Source organism: Tamandua tetradactyla, chromosome 5, assembly GCF_023851605.1.
Source record: "Tamandua tetradactyla isolate mTamTet1 chromosome 5, mTamTet1.pri, whole genome shotgun sequence".
NCBI classification, from domain to species: domain Eukaryota; kingdom Metazoa; phylum Chordata; class Mammalia; order Pilosa; family Myrmecophagidae; genus Tamandua; species Tamandua tetradactyla.
The window spans coordinates 18,988,166-19,012,407 of record NC_135331.1 but is presented as its reverse complement, the minus strand read 5'-3'; the positions used below and the strand labels follow the sequence as shown (position 1 = coordinate 19,012,407).

Here is a 24,242-nt window from a genome sequence, read left to right as displayed (position 1 = left end):
TCAAAGAAGAATCTGAGCTGGCCACGTATAGGCTTTGTTCACAATTTCATCAAACCATCATCTATTCACCCCTTTTAGGTAGAGGAAGGAAAGAAGGGAAAAGGATGGACTGGCGCACTGAAGTTCTGATTTTAATAGACCAGGGTAGACCTGGCAGGTGGGGGATGAAATTTCTCACCCTACAATATTTATAGGAGCCAAATAAATATTGCTGAACAAGATCAAATGATTGATTAATGCAATGGATAAATGAATGAATAAACAAAACCAGTGGGTTTATAGAAAGCCTAATCAAAGTCACAGAGGCCTCTCTTCTATAGTCCAGGGAATTCAGTTCCAGCCCCAAGCTTGTATAGCTCACTGGGCCCAGTCCAACAGGCCACCAGAACCCACCTATCTAGATGGTAATTTAGTGAGCTGCTGTTTTTATAGCACCTTGTTCCCATCCGGGTCAGAGCAAGTGAGCCATTATTCCTTCCAACTATATACCAGAATCTTCCAGAGAGATATTCTAAGCAAAACAGTTTTCTCCATTTTCTATTTCCATTGATGTTTTAGTCCCTATTGAAACTGGACCACTACCCTGATTACCTGTTTCTAAAGGCAACTCTGTCTACACTAGTACCCTTGATTAATACGTTTTCCCATAGACAATAAACTCACCCCTCCAACTGGCCCACCAGGGCATTATTTAACAGAAACCTAAACCTTAGCAGGCTAATGAAAGCAGTTCTTACAAATAATCCTGTAAAGGGAGTCTAAGTATAACTGTTGCTAATAAACTGATACTAATCAATGACCTTAGGAGATTTTGAAGCACCTGTACTGTCCATAACCTCCCAATTTCCTCACTTAGAATGAGTAGGTGTGATGTCACAGAGAATTTAAAGCATCAGCCAAAACTGATCCCTTTGGGGAATTCAAGTTTCATCACCACTGAGCCCGACAAGTGTTAGAAGGGGACAGTGCCCTGGAGTGCTCTGGGGAATGAGGGCCTAATATGATCTCATTATTGTCGAGAGGAACATGGGAAGGCTCCAAATGCAGAGACTCTGTCCCACATTCCTTACTATTAAGTCAGAGGGTCTGGGAGGCTTAAAAGTGAGTCTGAGGCGAGTTGAATAAATGAAACGGAAAAGGCTGTTGTGAAGATCACAGATAATGGAACAAGTTTCTGACACAAAGTAGATGCTCAAGAAATGGTGACTGCTGTTAGCATGAAAATTAGACAGCAGTGCCTATAAGTAGCAGGGATCTGGAGAGAGGGGCTTCTCGGCCCAGGTACCTAGGGATGAGCTTGGCACCAAAGGGCTTTCTGCACTCAGCCAAAGGGGAGGCTTTGGAGCAGTGGGCTTTGCAACTCCTAGACATGCTTAAAAGAGATCTACATGACTCAAAGGTCCTTGTCAGTGAAAGGCCCTGAGTTAGCAGATTGGTTCATGGGCCAGAGTAGAAGTCTCCTCTCAAAGAAGTCCACATCGAGGAGAACCAGAAGAGCCATTCATTGCGCTCTTGTTTCAATTCGTAATGCCCTCCCTATTCCCTCCCATCATCCTGTCTTCTGATATTCCATGGCCAGGGCTAGGTCTACCTCCTACAGAAGCCTTCCTGGGTTTTTGCAATCCACACACCCTTTTTCCCACCTCTGTATCCCTATGGCACTCATAGTCTGTAGCAAACAATTTAGGCCTTTGTTTTCACATTGTGCCCTACCAGCATGTGAAATCTTGGAGAGATGTTTATTTCAGGACCTCACAGAGCCTTTGACAAATGTGAATCTCCAAGAGGGGATTACAGCGTGCTGTGTCTCCTAACAGAAACTTCTGGTCAAGGGGCTGTCTCAATATTAGACACAAAACAACACCTAATAATAAGTTACATTTATTGTGCCTTTACACAGGCCAAGGGTTTGTATATCCAAGATTCTGCATTCCCGTCTGCTGGTTTTTGGTACGTGGATACTATGGACTTCCCTTCTGATTGCAGCCGTGGGAAATGATTTGAAAAACCAGGAGGGCTTCCTATCAGCCATGCTTACCTCTCTACTAGGATCATCTGTGATGGTGGAAAATCCTAGAGTCAGTCCCTACAGCAAGAGGCTGCTGTGGTTGGGATGAAAACCCTAAAGAAGGAAGATCTGCTTCCAGTTTGGATGCTTCAGAGCTAAGTGCCAGAAACACACGAGAAACCCAGTTCTCCTTAAGTTACTGTCCTTTTCCAAAGCACTCTGCTGGCCACTCTCCTCCACGACCCGTGCTGAGAGAGGATTCAGTGAGATGCTCTTTCTCCTGGGGTCCTAGAGAGTTAAAGGGTGGATTTATTGACTTTCCTCCAGTACTTCATGAAACACCATACTGGGCTAATTCAAAAATTAGAGATACCCATTGACTTGGGATCAATTAGGAACAAAATTGACATGAAGTGTGAAGCTAGGGTACTTAAGGTGACCTACAACCCTCTTCAGAGCTAGCTAGGGTCCTTAACAAGCATCCATCACAGTTCAAACTTGGGATGGCAAAGTCTAGCCTAAGATGCACCTCACCTGTGGCAGACATCACTAATCAATCACAGCACAGTTTCACTCCAGACAGTCTCAAACGCTTCTCACCCCATGGATTGGAGAGTCACTACTATTTGGGGGGTGGGGGGTGGCGCGAGGGGGCATGCAAGATTATATCCACTTTCCAGCCATCACCTAGATATTATATGTAACCTGGACAATCTTCAAGATTATCATAGTCTCTTCTGCTACTTCCTCTTTATGTCCCTAACATGTTTTTAACAGCAACCTACATTGTCACAGAGTGGAGGACCTACATTTTATCTTTTGCCCCAGTAGGGCACAATGTGAAAACAAAGGGCTAAATTGTTTACTACAGACTGTGAGTGCCATAGGGATACAGAGGCGGGAAAAAGGGTGTGTAGGTTGCAAAAGCCCAGGAAGGCTTCCTGCAGGAGGTGGACCTAGCGCTGGCCATGGAAAATCAGAGGACAGGATGACGGGAGAGAATGGGGAGGGCATTACGAATTGAAACAAGAGCGCAATGAATGGCTCTTCTGGTTCTCCTCGATGTGGACTTCTTTGAGAGGAGACTTCTACTCTGGCCTATGAACTAGTCTGCTAACTCAGGCCCTTCAGTGATAAGGACCCTTGAGTCATGTAGATCTCTTTTAAGCATGTCTAGGAGTTGCAAAGTCCCTCTCCCTGGGACTTCCTTTTCTGAATTGCACTTTGGTGGGACACAGTATGAAATAGTCAAATGAAATTCACGTTTACTATATGGACATTTGGGAGCATGTTTATTATTTTCATAGTGTTTTCTCTATGAGACCCCTAGAAGGGGAAAAAAATGTCTTCCTGGTCTTAGAATCAACAATGGCTGTGTCTTGCCTGAAACCCCAGATTTTTTTTTTTAGCCTTATAAACACTATGAATTTCGACCCTGGCATGTTTCCCCTTTGCATTGGCTGCGGGAGGCTCACAAACCACGACAGAACTACTTGCCATATAATTCACTAACTAATCTCTTTCCTGAATCCATCTTATTTTTCTGGCTCGTTTCCCTTCTTTGTCTTACTTATCTTAATTTTCATTTATTTTCTTTCACTGCTTTGTGTGTATCCATGTAAGCTATGAATCTTTGCTGGGGAAAGCTTGGTATAAACAAACAGATAACTAATATTCTGATGAATGAGACATATTATTCAGGGTCTTTAATGTCCAATTTATGTGCAGATATTGAAGGAAGGGGTGTACCAGGCCATGCTTATTGGGGAGGGGAGTGCACAAGGTCGTATTTCTCTTGGTTTAAGCAGCCATCCTGTTCCTCTTACTCCTAGAGCCTAAGAAAGAGGTATTTGTGGGTATCCCTGCTTCATTGGCTCTTACAGACCCCAGTTCCCCTTACAGCATCATAAATCTAACTGGAGGCACACAATTACATTGCCAACAAATGCCCTGGGATACGTGAAGCTTTAAGATGAAAGAACAGGCGTCTCATCATCCCCCATTGTCTCAGGTCTCTATTGCCTAGGCTACTCACAGATACTGATACAGCTGGATGCTAAACACACAGACTCTGAAACCCTACACATCTGTGTCTGATCCCAACTCTGCCCCTCAAAGCTGTATTAACTTCCCTCTTTTCTCTTCTGTAAAATGCCTACCTTCTGGGGTTTGTGGGTGATTTCAGTGAGATCAGATACAATAGCATTTAGCACAAGGTTTGGCACATGGGGAATGCTTAATAAGTAGTAGCTATTACTTTATATCTCTACTTACCTTTGACCCCTTAAGCTTGTGAACTGAAGGCTCTGCTTTCCTATACCTGCTGATGGTAGAGATTAATGTGGTTTATTACATCCCCACTAGCATCCAACCCGGGGTCAAGTATTTAGCATGCATTCGATACGTCGGTAGAAACATTAACTGTCAATATAAAAACCACACAGTGCAATATTTAGCTATACTGTACTGCTTCCTCCTTCCTGGGATAGTACCCCTTCAATTTGCACAATTGTATTAATACTGCCCTCTGCTGGTTTGAGTCACATGATAAACTCAGTCTGAGATTTGTTCTAAAGGAAAGGAAAGGAAGAAAACAGACACGTGCTGAGTCCCTGCTGCGTGCCACCCAATGTGCAGGGCATGTCCATCATCTGTACATGAAACCGTGTGGTTGCCAAGTGAACAGCCACAGCCCCAGCAGGTCAACCCCCCTGCGTGTAAATTCTACAGCTTGAGCATCTAACAATCTATATTCTTTTCCAGGTCAAATGAAATGACAAGAGGATTAAAAATTTGTCTCAGAAACCCATAGACAGAGCCCAAAAAGGCAGCCACAGAGAGAGTCCTGGTTAATTTCAAGATGCCAAACAGCCAGCTTTCCATCAGTCTCCAGGATCTCATTCCCCTCACCCCCTCCCTTCATTCTCAGAATTGATGTTTATGTTTCCACCAGAATAGAGACCAATTCTCCTTGGCATCCTCCGTCAGAGAGAATCAGAAATTTTCCACCTGGGATGCTACAAATTGCATTTCTCAACACAGTCCTGGAATACAGGATATGACCAGCATAGCCAATGTGAAGGGATCGAAACCCAGGCGCTCTAACTTTATAACAATCATTGTCAGGCTGTCAGGGTCATACCAGGGCACAAAGCCTCTTGTCCTCTAAGATTCAAGGAGCAAGCACACATCAGTCTGGAAGCAGCTCCCCAGAGGCGGAAACTGAAGCATGCTGGGATGCTGAGCCACCTGTGTGGTGCTGGGCTCATGGCTCTATCTCTCCGTACCTCATGCCTTTGTATGTGAACTGGGGATGGACACAGAACCTCGGTGAGAAGACTCCCGGGAAGAGTGGATAATAACACACCTGAAGCACTCAGCACACAGCCTGGAGCAGGAGGGTGCAATCAACTTCAGCAACACTGCAGTGGCACCGTGGCTGACATGTGTCCTTCCTCTCTAGCATCACCCCCTCTCCATGCCTGTTAAGCCCTTTGCAGCCATATTTATACGAACTGACCCGTCCCTGTTCCCAGCCAATGATAACTGGACCGTGTCTCCCAAGCTAGACAAGAGTCTCCCTCCAAAACCTGGATGGAACAAACTGCTAGTCTGACCCTGCTAACTGTTTCAGTGGAGGGACTGAAATGCAGGAGCCAAGAACCTTCTTCTACCGTGGGGCCAAGGGAGTGGAGAAAGCAATTATGTGGGAAGAGCTTTCTCCAGATCTAGGGCTACTGAGAAAGAAAGCAAGAGACAGAGACTGTGCCTTGAGTCCAGACCCTTTCTGGCTCATGGTTCTGGGGCAGAAGACCTGAGGGAATCTGCTCCCCCTTTGTTTCCTGAGACAGTCCTGTGGCCTTACGACAAACCCTGCTTTCTCCTGAAGCTCGCATAAGGCAATTTCTCATATTTGAACCGAAAAAGGTATGAGGCCAAAGGAAAGAGATTTCAGGGCCCAAGTTCCTTCCTTGGTTATGCTCTATTCCCTGGGATTCAATGAAGGATGGAGGAAGGAAAGGAATGGAAGAAAAATACCACTTCACAAGCAGCCCCTCTGCTGGCTGCTCCCTCACATCCAAATGTGAAACCACTGTGGGGTTTCTCACCTCCATTTTATACACGGACGACGGAAGCTCAGAAAGGTCGAGGGCCTCCCCTGACCCTGGCACCTGGTGCAGCTCATATGTGAACCCAAATCTGTCTGATGCCGTGTAAGGATTGTTCACAAACCGGGGTTTATCTCGGTGTCTTTGTTGCATCATCACTATTATCATCACCCACGACCATTTTCACCATCATCACTGTCATCATCCTAATGGCTAATAGGCATTTAGCAATTCCATTCAGTCTCTGTCTCGAGCACTTTATACACATGAATTCATTTAGCCCTCCTTTAAGGTACTGTAATTAGCTCAATTTGACAGATGAGGAAAACTACATTTCCGGGAGACTAAGTCACTCATGGGTAGTCCCTTGGCTGGTGCATGGAGCTCACCTCTGGGCTTCTGGACCAAAGCCCGAACCTGTAACACTGCACTCTCCTGGAAGGCAGGGCCTGCACCTCCCATTCCTTTTGCATCTCCTGTGATCCCAGGCACTGTGCTATGCTGGCAGCCACTGCTGAATAAACACCTGCCGAGACGCAGAGTGGTGTGGAAAGGGTTTCAGAAGCATTGAAAGGAAAACAGGTAAATGCCCTGACTCCAGATCACCAGTAGAGACAGCTAGAATGCCAGCTTCTGAGCCCCAGTCTCCAGGCATGGAAGGGTCTTTCACGTCAGTGATAAAGACGTTTGTCAAAATGCCTTTCGATGAGAGGCCAGTAGCAAGCCAGATGCGTGCCAGACATCCCAAAGGTGGAGATTTACTCCTCAGTCCTTCCCCTCTCTCCCTGACTGAGGCAGGGCAGTCCTCTCTGACTCCCATTTCATGGTAGGGAGACAATAAGGACAGACCCTGTTTAGCAACTGCTTACCTGTGCCAGGTGCCGGTCTAAGTGCTTTACTAAACCAATACAGGGCATGCTGGCCCCTGAGAGCACAGCGCAGTCAATTAAATGCATGCTCTGTGGAGCCAGAGAGGCCTAAGCCTGTCTCTACCACTCACTGACCGTGTGAGCCTGGGCCTCAGGTCCTCATCTGTAAAATGGATGATGTTGTTAATAGCACCTTCTTCCTAGGGTTGCTGTAAGGGTCTAAGGTTGATACCAGCACAGGGTTAGTACTCCATTAATAATAGCAACAGCCCATTTCACAAATGAGGAGACTGAGGTTTGTGGGCATGAAATGACTTGTTCAATGTCAAATGGCTACAAGTGCAGAGACAGATTGGAACCTGGGTGGTTTACATTGCAATGCTCTGCCCTTCACCAGCACTTCACACAGTCATGTTTACGTAGGGTCCTTAAGCACTGTCCCAGGGAGAGTAGAAAGTTCAGGGTTGCATCCTCTGCAGACCTATTATCTCTCTTACAACGTCTTAATTTTATCATGCATATTCACACGTGTGTGTATATATGTGTGGGTGTGTGTGCTTTAGGTACAAAGAAGTCAAGAGCCAGGGTTTCCACCACTCATCATTTACTCATTTTTTTGTGTGCCATACACTGAGGAAGGTGGTTGGAATAAAGTGGTGAATCAGACAGACTCCAGCTGACCTCACAGAGCTCACAGCCAAGCAGGGCATGCAGACATTCATCAAAGAATCTTGCACTTCGATGATCAGGGCTGTGCCATTTGCCTAGAAGTGTGGTATGCGATGACCCAGGAAGGAGGCCAGGGAAGGTGCATCTGAGCAGGTGATGACTAAGCTAGGGCATGACTGATAATGGCCATTATCTAGATGAAGAAGAGAGAGAAAACTGTTCCAGGTAAGGAGAAACTGCAGATGCAAAGGCCCTGTGGCAGAAGGGACTGTGGAAGAAGGAGAGACTGAAAGGAGGCCCATGTGGCTAGAGCAGAGAGAGTACAGAGGCACATGGTATGAAGTGAAGTTGGAGGGGTCATCAGGAGTCAGTAGGTGGAGCCAGGGCTTAGGCTCATGCAAAAGGCTCCAACTAGTAATGCAAATGAGGGATACGTTCATTTATTTTTTCATTCACTCTGTGAGCCCCATGAGGGCAAGGATATTGTGTATTTGGCCCACTGCTGCATCTCCAGCGTGTAAAATGGTACCTGCAACACAGCAGTATTTACAAAGTTATCAAAAACTTTTGCAACTTCCAACAGCTTCTGACGCCAACCACAAATACTGCAGCAACTCAGTCGATTCAATGCTGACTCCAAATAGGAGCCTGAAATTAGGCCAGACTCCACAGGTCAGGGCAATCCTCTATAAGGCTGTCCTTCAGGTAGCAGTAGCCAGGTCAGGGGCCCAGCCCACACACAACTGACCAACTGGCTACAGATTAGAAGATTCTCACCAAGTCCCTCTGGTTGGAAAATTCACAGTGACTCAAAGGACTCACTGAAAGTGCTATACTTATGATGATAGCTTTAAAATAAAAGGATACAAACAAGAAGTCAAAAGAAGAGATGCAGAGGATGAGGTCTGCGAGTGTCTCAAATACAAGCTTCCATGTCCTCTCCATGTGGAGTCAGCACACACCACCCTCCCAGCACAGACATGTATTTTCTCAAGCATGGAAGCTCTCTGGGGTTTCAGGTGCCCTGGGTTTAAATGGGGGCTCATTACATAAGCATGATTGAGAGAGTCAGTGTCCATGGGGCTGAGCTCAATCTGCAGCCCCTCACCCCTCCCAGAGGTTGGGGAAGTGGACCGATATAATACAGAGGATGTGCTATTTGAGCCAAGTTATAAATGACAACAAAAGAGTATTCCCAGGAGAAGGAATAGCCAGTGCAAAGGGCCTGTGGCAGACAAGCCTGGCGAGTCCTAGGCAGTGACATAAAGATAGAAAATCAAGACCTGACCTTGTACTTGATATTGGGCAGAGGGAAAGGAAAGAGTTCATGTGACTCCTGGGTTTATGATCTTACTGTGATTAATGAGTTAGCCTTTTTGTTGTTTTTACAGGGGTGCCCTAGAAAGATCACATAAATAAATAAATAATAAAGATTACGTAGATCATACCCAGTAAATTTTCACACATGTAGGACTAGCCCAAACCACGCTTTGAATCCTAATGTTTTGACCCCACAGCCTGTCCTCTTAACTACCCCAACAAGCTGCCACAATTATACAAGGTGGGGGGCTGAGTCAGGAGACCAGGTGGAAGCCCTGCTCAGATACATACTCATGGGGCTACTTGGGCAGACCCCTTTATATCTCTGAACCTCAGTTCTCTCAACCGTACATTGGGAATAATAATAGGTTCTCCAAGAGGTCGATGTGAGAAAGACATGCAATGTATTCATTTGTCCAATAAATATTTATGGATCACCTACCATGTACCAGGTGCCATTCTCACCTACACGAGGTATATCAGTGAGCAAAACTGCTAGATCTCTGCCCGAGCTGCTGACACACTTGAAGAAGAGAGAAGCAATAGACCTAATCATGTGGTATTTTGGAAGGTTTAGATAAGTGTTAAGGAAACTTGACCATGTAGAGCTGTGTCAAAGGGACCAGGCATCCCGGGATGCAGGAAGGGGTTGGGGTGCGGGCTGAGGCTGCAGTGGTACTGGGAGGTCAGGATGGGCTTCCTTAGGAACTCAAAGCAAAGACTCAAAGGATGGGAGAGTTCCTCCAAGCTACCCAGGCAGAGGGAAGAACTGGAGGGCTCCGGGAACAGCAGGGAGACCAGCCGTGGATGAGTTTAAAGAAAATGCTGGGACAGAACAAGCAGGGCCCTGGGGGCTGCACTAAGGAATTGGGCTTTTCTTCTGAGTGAGATGTTGGGATTTTTTTTTTAATTACTTTTGTTTTTCGTGGGGGTGGGTTTGCAGTGCTGGTTTTGAGCAGAGGTGGGACATGCCCTGACTTACATTTCAAAGACTGGCGTGAGGCCAGTGAGATGCAGCAACCACCACAAAAAATGTTTTTATGCAACATGTTGAAAAGTCTATATTAATGCAAAAATCCATGATGAACGAAATGCCAACATTTCACATAAAGACAGAATCAGTATCCATGGCTGTTCTTTTGGCCTCAGGCTCCAACATGACTCAGCTCAGACCTGGGCGCCTGCCCTGAGAGCAGACCCCAGGTAAGGAGGGGTGGAAGCAGGCAGGAGAAGACTGGAGTAAACCAGGTTAGAAGTCAAGATGAACAGGACAAGCCTGGTAGCCTCGAGGGTAGGGGAAGTGGTCAGACTCTAGGAACGTTCTGCAGGAAAGGCCAACAGGATACAGAGGCTGAAAAAAATAGTCAAGATGACCCCAAAGTTTTTGACCAGGGCGACTTGAGGCAGATATATAAAATACCTAGGACTTAGCACATGACTGGTGTGCAATACATTTCTGCTCTTTTTCTTCCCCCTTCTCTACTTTGGTCCTCCAAATAGGACTCCCTGGATAGCCATATCAGAGATCATGTCTTCTACCTCTGTGTGTGTGTGTGTGTGTGTGTGTGTGTGTGTGTGTGTGTGTGTAAGCTGGTAGCACAAATAGGAATGTTTTTATTACTCAGCCCCAAAATCCTGGCACATAGTAGGTGGTCAATAAAAACAGTCATTGCTGCTACAATGATTATTAAATATTTGTTGACTAAATAATTGTTCTTTTCGACAGGTCTTATATTTGCCTGGCTTCCTTGTTTGCGGCAATAAATACAAACCCCCTGGCTTGACTCCATGAGGACAAAAGGAGTTCTCACCCACAGAAACGCTTTTCACCATTAAAAACAAAAGGAGAAGGGCGGGCCATGGTGGCTCAGCAGGCAGAGTTCTCGCCTGCCATGCCCGAGACCCAGGTTCGATTCCTGGGGCCTGCCTATGCACACACACACACACACAAAACAAAACAGAAGGGGAAAAAAACCCCACCTCCCTAATACAAGCATTTGATAAGTGGAAATGTAAAATGCCATCAAACAGTTGCAATAATGAGTTCCATAAACACTTGAGACCAAAATTGCCCACAAGCTTCTGGTCCAATAAACAAAAGTTCTCGACAGGGATGGTGCTGCCCCCTATGGGAAGATCTGAACATCTGCGGGGGCATTTCAGGTTGTCATTTGGCCTGGCGGTGTACAACACACTCACAAATGTCCCGCCAGACGTCTGCATGTGTAAACCAAAAGTAAATTTATTAAATCACCTAACTCTAGCTCCTTTGTACATATACACGCAAAAGCATTTTTTGCATGGCTTAAGAATGCATCGGATTTTAAAGGAATATGACTGCTGGGTAAATCAAGGAAAGCTTGGTCTTGGCTTTGTTCAGAACATTTCCAAAAGCTTGTGCAGAATTTCAGAAAACTGGGTTGTTGACGGAAGGGCTGTGCATGCCATTTTTGTAGGTGACACAACACATCTGCACAAGTTTGCTTCTGTAGCGGTGGCAGTCACGGTAATCATATACAGAAGCAATTATCGGGCGATATCATTATGTTTTATGGTGGAGTCATATCCAAGCATTTACATATTGAAATAGATGCTGTCTTACTAGAAACTACTTTTGCTTTATTTTCTGCTTTAATGCTGTTGGGTCATTATATTGATCTTTTGAAGTTAGGTGTACATGTAGATTATATTATCTGTAGAAATCATTCCAGGAGAGTAACGAGACTCTAATAATTTTTTTTCTTTTACAATAAAGGGCATTTAGTCTGACCTGATTGAGAATCAATGTCATGTCTAAATGGCTATTATTGAGCATTAGAAAAGTGTGTCCCGTGGATTTGGGCACATTCATTGCTGGGTCTCCCCATATTTCAAGAGAGGTTGGGCTTTAAGGTATTTACATGCAAACACTTGGCTTTTAAATAAGTGGCAACTAAGTTTTAAAGATTATGCATTATTTAAGCCAAATCATCACATTATTTTGGTTCGCTGTGACCAGGTTATCAGCTTATAATCTCGGCTTTAAAAGTAGGTACATCTGATGGAGAAATAAGAAGAGAGCTGCGAACCTCTCCAGCATGCACATAACCATCCAAGTTGCTATTTATTTATTAAGCATATACATTGTGGAGTTTTCTATATACAATCTGTGTAATTTCCCAAGAGGCCTCTAAGATGAGTACAGGATCAATGTCACAGATGAGCAAATTAAGCATGGGGAAGTCGACCGACTGGGTTTGAAAGGTGAAGTCAGGATTCCAACCCAAGTCTGAGATCTTGTTATTAATTATCATAATTATAGCCAAAACAATGTAGCACCCACTGTTTTGCCTGACACTGTGTAAAGTGCTTTAAAAACATTTGCTTGTCCAGCCATTACAGTCACCCTGTTCGGAGGCATGTATTTCTAGCTCCGCTGTACGGATGATAAATCGAAGCTCAGAGAGAAGCCCAGACCTTGCAGCCAGCTCCAGCGGAAAAAGGTGAACCTCAGTCTGGCTGATTCCAAAGTTCAAATGATCAACCACAATGGCTATATTGCCTCTCAGAGAAAAAAAGCAATAGTAATAGCAAGGGTCATTTATTGAATCCCTTCCATATGTCAGATGTTTTACTCACTGTGTCGACGCCAGCAACTGTCAACCTTGATTTCACATTAGAATCACCTGGGGAGCTTCAAAAACTATTGATTCGTAGGTCTCATTCCAAGAAAGTGTCAGTTCATTGGTCTGGAGTACGACCTGGGCACCGGGATTTATAAAAGCTCCCTCCATACTCCCCCATTGCCCCCCAACTTTCCTTCACCTCCTTCCACTTTTCCCTACCACCCATTCCGCCACTGCAGGTGATTCCAATAATTGCTTTAACCCACACGATTACCTACGGGACATTTAAAGGTGCGCTGAGATCTCCTGGGCAAAGTTTCATTTCTGATTACAGGTGCCCAGGCCCCATCCCCTAAAACTTTTTTTCCAGTTGGTTCAGAAGGGGCCCATTCATTGGTGCAGAGGAAAAGTCTCCCAGGTGATTCTAATAAGCAGTCAAGGACGCAAACCACTAACTCAATTAATAACCTTTTTTTTGTACTGTTGCAGTACCTATGACTCAGAAATGAATTTACACCAAATCACATACCTAGTAACTTGTGCCTTGAACACAATTTCAAGATATTGACGGTATCTCGAATAAAGAAAACCTCTCTCTCCTTTCCACTAAACAGGATATTTCCAGAACCTCCTTTGCATTCCGCTACATCATTTTCCTTTTGCTGTTGTAGCACATTACCACAAACTTAGTGGCTGAAAACAACATAAACTTGTTATGTTACAGTTCTGGAGGTCAGAACTATAAAATGGGTCTCCTGGTGTTAAAATCAAGGGCTCCATGCCCTTCTGTAGGCTGTAGGGGAGAATCCATTTCCTTGCCTTTTCCAGCTTCTAGACATCACCTGCATTCTGTGGTTCGTGCCCCCCACTTCTCCATCCCTCTCCCACATCTAAGGACCCCTGTGATTACATTGGGTTCACCCAGAAAACCCAGGATCGTCTCCCCATTTTAAAGTTCCCTGATTGGCAAGCAATTCTATCTGCTACTTTAATTCCTCTTCACAAAGTAAGGGAGTGTCCACAGGTTCCAGGAGCTATTATATGGGCATCTTAAGGAGGCTGTATCTTTAGGGCATCTACCTACCCCACCTACTCTCCTACAGTGGCAGTGGATGCTGCCTCCTCGCAGGCCTGAGGTCAGCTCAGCCGGTCTCCAGGTGCAGTGTTTTGCTCTGACCGCACAGGACCCAAGAAAACAGGACAAGTAGAAAGTGCTTCGGTTTGCTAAAGTTGGTGGAATATTATATCCCTGAAATGGAACAGCTTTTTAAAATGGAAATTACGAAGTTAAAAGTTTACTGTTCCAAGGCCATAAAAAATGTCCAAACTAAGGCATCCAGAGAAAGATACCCTGGCTCAAGAAAGTCCAATGGGCCCAAAACACCTCTGTCAGCTGGGAAGGCACATGGCTGGTGTCTGCTGTTGGCTCCTGGTTCCAAACAACTTCCCCAGGGATGTTTTCTTTCTGCATCTCCAACCATCTGGGCGTCTTATTGGCTCTTTCGCTTCTGAGGCTTCTCCAAAACGTTTCCTCTTTTAAAAGACTCCAGTAAACTAACCAAGACCCACCTGGAATAGGCAGAGTGACATCTCCATCTAATCAAAAGGTCACACCCATAATTGGGTGTGTCACAACTCCATGGAAACAATCCAATCAAAAAGTCCCATCTCCATGGAAAGAATCTAATCAAAGGCTTCCAACCTACATGATTGAATCAGGATTGAAAGAAGCATGACTGCCCCCACAAGTTTGGATCAGGAAAAAGGACATGGCTTTTCCAGGAGCATAACAGCTTCACACCCGCACAGTAAGTTCACACAATTGTCTGGCGTTGCACGGATCTCGTGTTCTACTTGGTCATCCACTGGCACCACGGATTTAATGGTGATTTTTGACACCACCTCGGTCAACCACTGTCAGGTGACTCAGCACCATAGAGTAAAAGGAGAGACCTTCCTGTCAAGCCATAAACTCATAGAAACATAGGGTAACCATAGTCTATAAAGGCCATGACAGTTCAACCTGCCAGCTGATGCTAATCTCCCTCTGCAGGTGTCATCCTGGTGCTTGGTTCCTCCAGGAACAGGGAGATCATTAGCTTGCAAGCAGCTCACACCACCTGTTAACAGCACTGACTCTGAGAAAGGTCTTCCTTCCTTACTACACAGTCGCTGAAACCTCTGAAACAGATGTTTGTATTGACATGAAAATCTGCAAGACCAATTATTAAGGGGAAAAAGAAAGCTGAAGGACCATATGTCTGATGCGTTCTAATTATGATGTAGAAAAGAAAACTTTCTGATTGTGTAATTGCATGGGAAAAATCTGGAATCATGAGAACAAATCAATAACAATGGTTCATATTAATGGGAAGAGGGGAAATTCAAAAGGAGTAAGTGCATACTTTCGTGAATTGTAGTGATATGTACCTCATAGGTTGTTTTGAGGACAAAATGAGATTAAAAGGTAAAATACTTAATAAATGGTCAAAAATGGTAAGTAAATATTTTTAATCATTAAAAACTGCAAAAGGATGCCAGCATGATTATTAATGGATCATATTTTCCTTGGTCTGATTTTTAAAAATATGTTTCTACAGGGGATTCTGGGAAGATGGTAGAGCAGGATAGGCTGGCTTCACCTCTGCATAACAAATCTGTGCATTTGTTATAACTGCCCTTGTAGGCTGCTTCCATCGTGTCATATAACTGATTTTAAATCTTGTGCAGAACCCAGGAGGGTTGGAGCTGGGATATACAGACTTCCACCTGGGAAAATCAGTAATACCCCCTCCTCCAACTATCTATTTACATCCAACTGAAAAACAAGACAAAGAAAAAACTTGAATCCCATCCATGGCTGGGATTTACACATGTGCAAGCATCGTCTCACAGAGAAATGGACAGGGGGTGCGCAGGCAATAGAAATGGCTCAGGTCCTGAGAGATATACTGTCACAAAAGGAGAAGGAGAAGGAGACTCAACAACAAAATCTGCAGGGCAGAAGAAGAGGGGGTTTAAGTTAAAACACCATGGCTGGAAGTGTCTTATGACACTTCAGACCCCTAAGAAATACTGATGTGAGACCTCCTCAAATTAAGTGCCAAAAGGTTGGAGTATTTGTCTCCTCACTTCACAGCCCAACACTGAGCTTGCACAGCATTATGAGAATTGCAGGCCTGGAAAGCTACTTAGGAAAGGGCTCAGGAAGGCTGTTCTAGAATCCCACACCCCCTAAGGTCACAGCCCACCTCTACCATTCACTAGCCCTCTGACCTTGGGCAAGTTCCATAACCACCTTTTAATCAGTTCCTTCATCTACAAAATGGAAATAATACCTACCTCAAACTATTGTTGTGAATGTTAACAAGATAATAGGTGTAAAAATCTCAGCACAGTGTCTAGCACTCAGTAAACTCTTGCTGTCTGTTAACCATGACTATCACTGTGTACAGAGGGGAGACTGCCAGCAATTCCGGTGGGATCTAGGATGGTCAAGACCAGCAGTTACTAGAAACCAGAAAGGATTCGAGAATGCACGTGGTGCCCCCGTCGAATGCAGGTTGCCATGTGGCCCAGCCTGGATGCGCTGCAACTTCAGGAAACTCAATCCAGCAGCCAAAAGTATGCTAGTCCAGGATCTCTCTCTTTTTTATTTCTATTTATTTTTTTTGACATCCCTGCTAAAGAGAAGCACTTCTTTAAAGGACCTCTCATGTCACTTGCCGACTCTCCCCCAAAACCCCCAAGCCCTATGACCCGCAAGTGTCTCCTCCTGCCCCTCATTCTCTTTCCTCTCTGTTCGTCGCGGCCTTTTCAGTAGAAAATCCTACCGTCTCTTCTCTGGCTCCTTGTCCGCTGATTGTTACGTTCTGCATTTGGGCTGGAGGAGGGAGAGGGAATGATCCGACCTGGGCCCTGCTAGAAATCTTCCCAGGAATGAGGGGTGGGGAGAGGGGAATGGATGCTCAAACATTCACACATTTTTATCTCTCCTGTTTTGGTAAGTTGCCTGACCTTCACTATTTCGGTCACACAATCCTTGGTGTGGGGATAAGGCAATGGTACTTGTGATCCCTGCTCTTAGCAGTTCATCCTCCTCTCCTCCTGTCGCAGCCCCTCCCTAGGACAAAGGAAGAACCAGAGTGCCCAGAACCCAGCTCAGGGTTCAGGGGCCCAGCGTGGTTCTTCTGAAGACCGAAGACTGCTGGTGGAGGGGGTATTCCGACCTGGATGACTATTTCCAGCCTCTCCACCACAGTATCAGGAGATGAAGACCCTGAGTTGGCAGTGGGCTTGGCAGAGGGAGACAGAGATCCTAATACATTTATCCCCCTCGGAGGCATGGCCATTCAGCCTCACTGACCTGTAATATCCACACTAAACTCAGGGCTGGCTCTGCAGCTTCTGAATTTGATTTAGACCCCAATAAAGGTCCCCCAAGGCCTGGTCCTGATAAATCACCATGTCCCAGGACTGTTCAACTTAGCTTGGAGGTTTGCAGAGTGCTAGAAGCCAATGGGGAAGGCCAGGCTTGGCTCAACTATTAGGCACAAATTCAAGGGGCCACAAGGTTTCACATTCCTTTAAATGCCTGCTAACCTTGGTACTTCTTCCCTGAAATAATGATCACATTTAGAATTACTGGGCCAGACTCTGTGTCCTCTGATAGACTACAAGTTCCTTGAGGGCAGCGATCATATCTGACGTACTAAAGGCTTTGTACCACCAGCACCAAGTGTGACATGTGGCACATGGCAGCTAATCAACAAATTTCTGTTGATTTCATCATACATGATACTGCTTTCAAAGCATTCCTCAAAAGAACCCAAGGAGAATGATAATAATAATAGATAGCCAGCATTTACTCAGTACGAAGTATGGTGTTGTGATTTACAGTCCTTATCTTCAACAGGAGGTTGGAAGGGCAGACTTTGTGTCCTGAATTAGCCATTTCCCAAATGCAATACTTCGGCCAAGTGATTTAACCTCCCTGGGTTTCCTAATTCACAAAATGGGTTAATACGAGCAATGCCAACCTCACATGCATGTGAAGTGCACAGCATAGGAGCAGTTCGTTTTTTTTTTTAAAGATCCCAGTCCCTACCAGTAGTTAGCAAAAGTTTAACTGCTCTTGCCCATTAACCCAACAGTTCCATTTCCAGGAGTTTCTTCAATAGAAGTCCGTGCATGTCAGTGAAAAGGTAATACACAAGAATGTTTTCTGTAACATAGTTTGAATTAGAGAACAATTGGCAGCAACCTAAATGTCCATCAGCACAGGAACAGTCATGTTACTTCTAGTGCAGTGTATGAGTTTCCTACAGCTGCTGTGAAAAATTGCACCACAAACCTCTTGGTCTAAACCACAGAAATTTATTTCCTCACAGTTTGGGAGGCCAGAAGTCTAAAATCAAAGTGCCAACAAGGTCAACCCTTCCTCTAGAGGCTCTAGTGAAGAATCCATTCCTTGTCTCTTCCAACTTCTAGTGGCTGTCAGCATTCCTCAGCTTGTGGTACATCTCCCTCTGCTTTGTGCCTTCTCATCTGAGCAAATCTCTCTGTGTGTAAAATGCCCCTCTGTCTCCCTCTTATAAGGATGCATATGGTGACTTATAGGACCCACTGGAAATCCAGGTTGACCTTCTCATGTCAAGATGCTAAACATTAGCACATCTGTAAAGACTTTCTTCAAAGAAGGTAACATTTAGGACATGGACATATCTTGGGAGCCACCATTCACTCCACTCTGTACAGTATTCAATAGAATATTGTGCAGTCATCAAAGAGAAAGAAGCTATTTAGGTATCTAGGTGACAGACAATAATAATTTGCATTAGAGAAAAGTGAAGACAGAGCAAAGGGAGGTAAATTCCAGATGCTTCTGACAGTAGAGCTAATGAGACTTACTGAAAGTCTGATGAGGGAGGCAGAAGAAGTAAAGGAAGAAGAACCAAGGATGACTCCAAGTTTATATTGGGAATGTAAATCAAATTTTTAACAATGGTTAATTTGGGTTTAAGGTATTAGGTAATTACCAGAACCTGCGGCAACAGATAAATCCCAAAAGTTAATGGCTTGACCCAGTAACAGTTTATTTCTCACTCCCACTGCAGTCCACAGTGTGTTGGAAAGACCTCTCCCATCTTGCAGCTAGGCCGTCTGGAACTGATGGCCTTCAAGTCACTGCAGCAGGGAAAAGTGACTTGGAGGTTCACGCCAGATGATTCCAAGGCAAGGCCTAAATTCTGCATAAATGTACTTTTAAAATTTTTCTCATTGAAGTATAACAGACATGTAGTAAAATACATACACCTTCAGTATACAGCTCAATGAATTTTTATATTCATATTAATCCATGTAACCACCATCCAGATCAACTTACATAATATTTCTAGCCTCCCAGAGGTTTTCTTATACCCCATTTAAGTCAATGGCCACCCATCCAGAGGTATCGCTATTCAGACTTCTATAAGTGAATATCTTTTACACGCAGCTTCTTCATTCATCATTGTGTTTTTGGAGATTCATCCACATCATGGCATGCATTTATAGCTTGTTCTTTTCTACTGTTGTGCAGTGTTCTGTTGTACGAAGATGGAGCCTATAGGATTTGCTGATGGGAGTGAAAGTCATGTCCACTGAAAGGACAGAGTTATCATGAACCGAGATAGATAATTCTGTAGGCAAGGGAACTATGAGGCAGATGGGGTAAAGATCAGCAGCTCAGTTCTGGATTACATTTGAGCTGCTTATTAGACATCCAAATGTTGATGGTAAGTAGACCATTAAATCATCAAGCAATGAGGAGGAGTGGCATTGCATGGTAAGAGAGATGACTGCAATGAGGTAGCGTAGTGGGCGGTGGAAAGATGACAGGAGATCCAGATCTGGGAGAAGGGGAAGGATTTGGAAGTGGCAAGCAAGCAGGAGCAAGGAGCTGTGCCTTTTCTCCAGGCCCAAGACTATGAGGGTACTAGGAGTAAAACAGGTACCATTTGGGAGGGCTCTAGGGGAAGCAGTAACTTCAGAGGAAAGGTAAGAAGGGAAAGAGAATATCTACAGAAGAGGTTTCAGGTGTGGTGTGCTAGTCTCAGAAATTCTCCAGGAGTCCTTGCCCACTCACCATGCAGACATCCTAATACCCACCTGCTAAAGCACATTAGCAGACCCAATTTTTTGTTTTAAGGCTGCTGCCTGGCATTAGCCATTCTATCAGTTTTCATTGCTGTTTATTCTCTTTGTTATTCTTAACATCTGCAGGGTAATAAATGGAATTATGATGGCATGCACTGTGGCCATTCCCCAAGCTCACCAAGCAAATTGGCACCTTGATCTGTAGGACAAGTTATAGCGCAACTCGGACTGAGCGTCAGGAGACCCAAATCCCAAACCCATCTCTGCCACTAATGCAATGTGTGACCTCCAGGAAGTCCCTGCCCTCTTTGCCCTCAGCTTCTGTCTCTGTAAAAAGGACAGGAAGAGTGCAGATAATCAAAGTATGCCCTTTTGGACCAGGCAAACCTGATATAGTAAATGATCATCTATGGTTTGACCTGTCCAGCATCCGTACCCCCTTCTGATAACAGCACCCTACTTTTCTGTTAAGGGACCACCACCACCCATGATCTCTCAGTCCCTGAAGTTCAAGTGGAGGGGATGGCTCACCCCCCAGAGCCACGCCTGGGCATTCAGAGTTATAATCATTCATTTCGGGATGTGTCCATGATCCAGTTAATGTCAATGGGCATCAGCCCTGGGACTTTTGTTGCAGCCACTGGGGAAAAGATGCATGGCTCAGTTAATGGATTCTATAAGAGTGGACTCTGCCTGCATCTGCCTGGGGACATCTTGCTCCCAGGAGATCCAGGCTGCACTCAGAAGAGCCTCATATACTATTCCAAGAAGTATGTAGATTCATCCCACACTTGAAGGATTCTCCATCTTTTCCCCAAAAACACCTATAAAAACAGCAGAGAAAAACAAACTTACTGGCTGTCCATCCTGAAGTATTGGTCTTGTGATCTCAACTGCAAAATTTCCCCCCTTGTCTTAGCTTATGTATGTATGTGTGTTAACCATTTGTTTGAATATTTAATAAATTACCCTCTCCCAAAAAATTGTAAAATTGTTAGCCCAATGAAGATGGTTCCTCCTGTTTGCCCTCTGGCTATCTCTTCTGGTCACTGTCATGCATTTTCAAGACTATGGGTTCCCCAGGTTGAGATATGTGGCTTTCAATAAGACACAGCCACAGGTTTGTGTGACATCCTGTAATGTGAACTTAGCTGTACACTAGGAAGACAGTCCTGGGTCACGATACCCGTGCCCATAATTTCCAGGGTCCCTGCAATCCAATACACCCCTTGGGAAAAAATGACACCTGTGACCTCGTTCTGGAATGTTCCACAGCCTCCCGCTCCCGGCGCTGCTTGCTCATGCCGCTAGGCGCCTTCACGCATCGTGCTGCTCTTTCTCAAGGACACCAGAGTCCTCGCGGTTCCCATCAGGCTTTATTTCCCCGAGGGGCTGGACACTGCTGGGAGATAGCTACATCCTCACTAAATTGCTTTGATAAAGTTGACTGTGGGCCTTAGATGACTGAGCTCCTCTGGAAGTTATGCTAAAGGCTTCAAACCGAAATCTCTTAGCGCCTTCCTAATCCTCAGGGAGATCAACTTTCACTTCTGCAGGGTCACACAGAAATGGTGTGGAATCCTTATAATCTAGAAGAGTGATTCATAACTGGGTTGTTTTGGTTTTTTTTTTGGAGGGGAGAGGTGGGTTACAAGACCTTTTAAAGAGTGCTGCAAAAGCTCTAGACTTCTCTAGCCTGGAAAATAGACCTTTGCACAGAATGTCAGAAATAATTTCAGAGACATAGTAGACCCTCCAAAAACCCATTCTGATACTGTGAAAAAACCCATGGAGGAGAATGTCAGAACTGAAAGAAACCTTGGAAATTAGGTAGTCCATTGAATAATAGTGGTCAGAATTACCATTATTGTAACAATAGACATCTGTTACGTGCTGACTATAAACTGGGCAGTCTTCTGAGGTTTTACATACACAGTGTCAGCAAATCCTCACAGTAACCCAGGTTATAAGTTGCTATTTCATCCTCACTTTTCTAAGCAGTAAACCAAGGTTCCGGGACTCAAAGTCACTTGCCCATGGTCAGGGAGCAGTTGAGTAGCAAAAGCCCAGCTCTAGATCCGTATTTCTAATCGCTGTCCATTACCCCCTGTCATTTATAGCTTTTGTCAACCTTAGTAGCAAGTTACAGGAATGCACTGAAGCTAGCTTAATCACAGGGCGGGGGTGGGGGGTGGGCTGTAACTATAAGGAAGGATATCAGGCTATCTCTCAAAATCCATAGGCAAGGAATTAGCCAGGCCAAAGGAATAACCTGGAACTAGGAATTGGTTTACTGAAGGAATGAAAAAAGGCAATCCAGCTCAGTCAATCCAATTCTCTTTCTCTCGCGTTTCTGTCTATGGATCGGCTTCATTCTCTTTCACAACAAATCAACTTCAATATCCCCCATTTCCCAGTTCACGTGGCAGAGCACAGCTGCAGTCAACTGAGCCCCAAATTACACTGCCCTCCTTACAGGCAGCCAGCCAGACTGAGTAGAGATCTTAGATCCAAAATCTCAGTGGCTAGAGAAGGACCTTTGATTGTCCATCTTGACCAAGCGCCTAGACCTGTCAGCTGTGACTCTGGGCCCAACCCCAGCTCATCTGACTCCTCACCATTATGCTCTGTGCCTCTCCGACGTGTCCTGGACCCAGTTTAACCCACCTTTCTTAAGGGAAGAGAGTGGGGTGACCCCCAGACCACGTCACTGTCTTCCTTTTCCTCTCTCAGCCTCTACTGAAAGCTTGTCTCCACCAGGCCATAAATAAACAGCCATGACACAACGGGACCCCTGTGCTCATCTCCTAGAATGCATCATTTATTTTCAATTATCTTGCTTGCCTTTCCCACAAGTATTCAGCACTCCAGAAGGGTTGGGGAGGAGGGGGAAATTTGAAGAGCTGCAGAAGAAGCTGTAGGCATAGAAATGACAAGGGAAGAAGGAAAGAGAACCAAAAAAAGGGAAACTTAGAAGCTGGGTTTCCCTAGTAGGTAGGCTGGGACACCAGCTAGAGATGACCTCTAGGAACTGCATGTTCCCCAACCGAGTGAAATGGCGAGTTTGCAAAGGTCTCCAACTCCAGTGCCTACAGGGGCTGAGCAGGGAACAGGGGTGGGTGAGGTGGACTGGGTGTGCACAATAGGGACAAGTGGGGACCGAGTGCCCCAATGAAATGGCACAGTCAATACTCAGCTCCTGCAGGCCCTACTATGCAGCTTTGCAAGTCAAATGCTGGCAGGCTGCATATTTTTAAAAATAAATAAACAAATAAAAAGGAGCAATAATCTGCATTTTATGTGCAATCTCCAGAGTTCTAAACGATGCGAATTGGCGCAGTCCAAGCTAAATGCGTACATGGGATAGTTCTAGCCTGAGGGCAGCCAGTTTGGGGGCTCTGAGTACAAAGCCCAGTCAGAATCTGGATAAGAGGCAGGGAGGGGAGCAGAAAGAACATCTGCTGTGGAGTCAAAGACCTGCATCCAAACCTGAGTCCTACATTTACTTGCTGTGTTACTTAAAAATGTCACTTAACCTCTCTATCCACTCTGAGTTAATCCCTTAATCCTGTTGTTTCCACTATTTTGCCAACATGAATAAAGCTACCACAAATAATGTCATACACATGTCATTTTTTATTATGCATGTATTCCTCTAGGATAAATTCCTGAAGGGAAGACTGCCAAGTATCATGGGTTAAATTCTCTGGAAGCAGACCCTGAGATGAAGTTTGAGCTGCAAAATATTTATTAGGAACATATTATCACATAAAAATGGGGACATAAATGTTCATAGCTACATGATTCACAATGGCCAAAAATCAGAAATAATTTAAATGTCTGTCAACTTGTAAATGGATACACAAAATGGTATATCCATCTGTGCTGGTTTGAAGCTATTATGTACCCCAGAAAAGCTGTCCTTTAATCCCCATTCAGCATTGCTGGGGGGGAATCTTTTTGATTATTTCTATGGAGATGTGACCCACCCAACTGTGGGTGGTAATTAGGTGGTTTCCATGGAGATGGGTCTCTACCCATTCAAGGTGGGTTGCTTACTGGAGCCTTTTAAGATGGAACCTTTTTGGAAAAAGCTTTAGAGCCACCAGATTCAATGGAGCCAACAGAATGGACAGCACCCTGGGGAAGCCATTGAAGATTCCTAGCAGACATCATCATGTGCCTTTCCAGCCGAGAGAGAAACCCTGAACATCATCAGCCTTCTTGAACCAGGTATCTTTCCCCAGATGCCTTAATTTGGACATTTTCAAAGCCTTAGAATATAAACTTGCAACTCCATAAATCCCCCTTTTTTAAAAGCCATTCCATTTCTGACATATCACATCCTGGCAGCTTGCAAACTAGAACACCATCCAATAGAATAGTATTCAATGATAAAAAGAAATGAAGTACTGATTCATGCTACTACATGGATAACCTTGAAAACATAATGCTAAATGAAAGAAACCAGATAAAAAAGACCTCGCACTGTAGATTTCATTTTATGAAATGTCCACAGTAGGCA

General features: G+C 44.8%; 2 long non-coding RNA genes across 4 annotated transcripts in view; one reads left to right on the top strand and one right to left on the bottom strand.

Annotated features, from left to right (window-relative positions):
- LOC143683699 (uncharacterized) overlaps positions 1–6,814 on the bottom strand; it is a 100,905-nt gene extending 94,091 nt beyond the window's left edge. For 2 of the 3 annotated variants that reach the window (XR_013175617.1, XR_013175618.1), the window contains exon 1: positions 6,507–6,810. This is a non-coding gene — a long non-coding RNA (uncharacterized LOC143683699). Of the gene's footprint in view, positions 1–6,506 lie in introns of all 3 variants that reach the window. The other variant, XR_013175616.1, reaches the window with a different exon arrangement.
- On the top strand, positions 1,899–10,911 carry LOC143683701 (uncharacterized). The gene is made up of 3 exons (XR_013175620.1): positions 1,899–1,950; positions 4,772–6,699; positions 10,702–10,911. It is a non-coding gene; the product is annotated as an uncharacterized LOC143683701 (long non-coding RNA).
- Positions 10,912–24,242: the final 13,331 nt, after the last annotated feature.